The sequence below is a fragment of the Phocoena sinus genome, chromosome 2 (assembly GCF_008692025.1).
Source record: "Phocoena sinus isolate mPhoSin1 chromosome 2, mPhoSin1.pri, whole genome shotgun sequence".
Taxonomy (NCBI): domain Eukaryota; kingdom Metazoa; phylum Chordata; class Mammalia; order Artiodactyla; family Phocoenidae; genus Phocoena; species Phocoena sinus.
The window spans coordinates 130,374,345-130,378,372 of NC_045764.1; the positions used below are offsets into that span (position 1 = coordinate 130,374,345).

Below are 4,028 nucleotides of genomic sequence, written 5' to 3' on the forward strand. Positions count from 1 at the left end.
TGACTCATGAGGACGTATTACCTATTCAGAAAGTTAAATTAGAAAAAAAAATCCCTAAAAGTGTGTAACAGCAAAACTTGTGTAACTCAGGTCCTACTCAGGGAATCTGCGGTGAGTTGAACATGTTAAAGGCAGGGGTGGTGAGTTTTGTCTTCATTCCATGGGGAGGAGGGAAGTGCAGAGATGCTGGAAGAGAAACAGACGTTTCTCCCAAGACTCCAGCTCTTGTAGCGGATGAGTGGGGAGAGAAGAGGAACATGCCTGTATCTTGGTCCTAGCTTTATCCAGGTCTTCTGCAGGAAGTCCAGTACACATGCAAGTTTTTAACAAAAGCCTAAAACCATTGGAGACATGCATTCAACAAACATGAAGTACCTACTATGGGCATATAGACATTAATAACAGTCAACTCTAGTCCTTAAAAGAATCATGATCCAGGAGTCAGGGGGCAGGAAAGTAAAGTGGTGTGAGACAGCATGAGAGGCGTATCCTCCAGCCTAGGAAGACATGCACGTGTGCGGATGGGGAGAGGTGTGGGTGTAGGTGTCAGGATTGCCCCAGCAGGAGAGAGGTGAGCTGAGTTCTAAAAGACTACCAGGAGTTAAGTGAAGAGGAAGATGGGAGGGGATTCAGAGAGAGAGCTTGTGAGGTACAGAATCACAGAGGAACGATTCTCCCAGCTCATGGTATGGGGGCAGGGGGTGAGAGGGAAGGAAATGGCGATGATAATGCTGGAGAGGAGACAGAGACCAGATTTTGAAGGGCTTTGAATGCTGGGCTAAGGTTCAGATTCTGGAGTAAAGGCTAAGGGGACTGACATATTAGGTTTGGGTTGTGGAGAGAGTTCCGCTGCCACTAAAGACGGAGATGGAATACTTTGCCTGGGAATTACTGCTTGTGATGGTTGTTGTCCTAAAAGGTACAATTGCCTTACTAGGTTCTGGTAATATGTACAGTATTTGCTACTATCATTTTTTGTGGTATGCGGGCCTCTCACTGTTGTGGCCTCTCCCGTTGCGGAGCACAGGCTCCGGACGCGCAGGCTCAGCGGCCATGGCTCACGGGCCCAGCCGTTCCGCGGCACGTGGGATCCTCCCGGACCGGGGCACGAACCCGTGTCCCCTGCATCAGCAGGCGAGCTCTCAACCACTGCGCCACCAGGGAAGCCCATGCTACTATCATTTTTGAGAGTTAAAACAAAGCAATATGGTCTCAGTCAGAGTGCTAACAGGAAACAGATGGCACATTCAAAGGATGATTCTAGGAGGGTTTATTTACAGAGGGACAACACACAGGTGTGGGTGTAGGCTAGGTGTGGGCAAGGGATGCCATGCTGACCTGGGTCTCATAGCAGTGTGGCTGACAACACATGCCTAGGCCTGTTATGGACTAAATGTTTGTGACCTCCCTACCCCTCTGCAGCCCTTAACCTCCCAGTGTGATGGCATCAAAGAGGTAATTAGGCCTTTGGGAGGTAATTAGGTTTAGATGAGGTTATGCAGGTGGGGTCCCCATGATGGGATTACTGGTTTTATGAGAAGGGACCAGAGAGTTTCTCTCTCTCTCTCTCTCTCTCTCTTTCCTCACCATGTGAGGAGGATAAGGCAAGTAGGCAGCTGTCTGCAAGCCAGGAAGTTGGCTTTCACCAGAAGCTCACCATGCTGGCACCCTGATCTCAGACTTCCCAGCTTCTAGACTATGAGAAATAAATGTCTGTTGTTGAAGCCACCCAGTCTATGGTACTTTGTTGCGGCAGCCGAAGCTGACTAAGCTGGGATGACCAATGCAAAGCCCACGTGGACGCGGGCAGGGAACTGCTACTTGAATCCGGAAGCAGTGAGACAGTCATGTGAAACAGCCAGATTGAGAGGAGTAATGAACTTCGGATAGGACCTCACAGGGAGCAAACCAGGGCCAGAAATATCCTGACCTCCCTACCCTCGCTCCCACTCATCTCCCAGGCACTCAGAGGGCCGAGAGGCCCAGAGATGGAAGTCAGTCTTCAGGGACTGAAAGCAGGGTACGGAAGGATGGAGCATGGGTTTAAAGGGGCAAATGACAGAGGCTCCGCACAAACATTATAATTAAATTTCCCTTAACTTGTCCCTTCTTGTGTGTCTCCTCCCTCCCCCAAAAAAGTAAGAGGGAAGAATTTTGCTAGGCAAGTGTATGACTTAGAAAAGGCTAACTACTGCAACAGACTGACCCTAAAATATATCATGTCTGAAATACCATAGAGTTATTTCTTGTTCACAGAACAGGACTGGGTAAACTGCGTGGGTCAGTGGGGCTCCTCCTTGTGTATCATTTGGGCAGCCGAGCTGATAGAGGCTCTGCTGTCTTTAACGGGTGGCTTCCAAGGTGGTCCTGGGGTCATCTGCCTTCCAGACAGCTGCAAGGGGCAAAGAGCAAGAAGGGTCAGCACGGGTTTTTCGCGGATCAGGCTTGGCAGTGGCACACACCAGTTTAACTCCTCCCACTGACTGGGACTCAGTCACAGGGCTACTCCTGTCGGCAAGAGGGGAGCTGGGCCATGTGGTCTAGCCACGTACCCAAGAAGAAGAGGAGAAGCAGTTAGCTTCTCTGCCATAGAATGGAAATGATGTCCTTTTGCAGAACTGGTTTGTACTAAAATATTTTTTAATTGAAAAAAATTAAAAAAATTTTTCTAATTCTAAAATCAAGACTAAACTTTTGATAGAACCACACTATTCAAAACAGTTTTATAAAGTTTCTGTCTAGCTCCTAACAGTGAGAATTGTAAAGTGTAGTGCAGTGCATGGACCAAATCACTACAGTTCTGAATTAGCCAACAATGTCAAATTTTAATTGCAAAATGTATAGCTCCTTCATTTTATTTTCCTTACAGAGAATTCTCTCTCTGCTTCCAATTTATACCTCTTGTTTGATGGTCATCATCCTCCCATGACGTATGTGATTGAGCCCAGTGAAGTTCTTGAAATTTGCTAAGAGCACATCAGGAATATACACTGCCAAGAATCACAGACATTCAGTGCTCACTTCGGCAGCACATACACCAGAATTGGAACGACACAGAGAAGATTAGCATGGCCCCTGCGCAAGGATGACACAAAAATTCGTGAAGCATTTAAAAAAAAAAAAAAAAAAAAAGAATCACAGACATTCATAATATAAGACAAATAAACAATTCTGTTCAGATGGCCTGGTATTACAGTTATAGTAGAGTAATATAGTCCATCCTGGAGCCATTAACAAAATTAATCATCTCTATGACTTTTACTGTCTGAGGTCTCCTCTTTAAGCTCCTCGCGGGTCCCTGGCATGGCAATTCACTCCTTTCATGTGGGCTGCTGTGTGCTATTACTGTACCCATCGTAGTGAATCATGCATACTCAGCTACAAGTCTGTCACCATCTTGAGAGCAGACTCCCTGCCTCATTGCTTTTGTCCTTAGCCTCTAACACATTACAAGGCACATGCAGGCAATACATTTGAATGAAAGAAAGAAGAAATGAATATCAATGACTGCAGTTTTATTTTGGATCTCCCAAAATGCTTACTTATGGACAGACACAATGATCACTATCCTTAAATTTAACGCATAAGCCTGTCTCAGCTCTCTGTATGGAAAAAAAACCACCCAAAACAAAAAATGGCTGGGGTTACTTTTTTTCTTTTAAGAGAATCCAGTGGTAACAATCATCCAGCGTGCCCTCACTTTTATCTAACCGTATTGTGGAAGGTGTAAACATACCTGAACAGTCCAAAGCTACAACAAAGAAATTAAATAAGTGGAGGAAGACAAATTTGACTTGCCAACAGATTTCAGGCAGCGGCAATGTAACAAAGCACCAAAATCTCACAACTGGTATTAGTAACATCAGTGTCCTTTTAAACAATATTTTTAAATTCAGTATGCTTGATATACAAAGAAAGCTGTACATATTTACCTGGATGAGTTTGAAAGTAAGTATACGGCCATGAATACATGAATACCACAATAAACATTGCCATAAACATAACTATCACCTCTAAACATCTCCTCC

The 4,028-nt window shown here is 45.2% G+C and overlaps 1 non-coding gene across 1 annotated transcript; it reads left to right on the top strand.

Moving 5' to 3' along the window:
- Positions 1-3,013: 3,013 nt before the first annotated feature.
- Positions 3,014-3,120, top strand: LOC116750048. Its single transcript, XR_004348792.1, has one exon. It is a non-coding gene; the product is annotated as a U6 spliceosomal RNA (small nuclear RNA).
- The last annotated feature ends 908 nt before the right edge of the window (positions 3,121-4,028 follow it).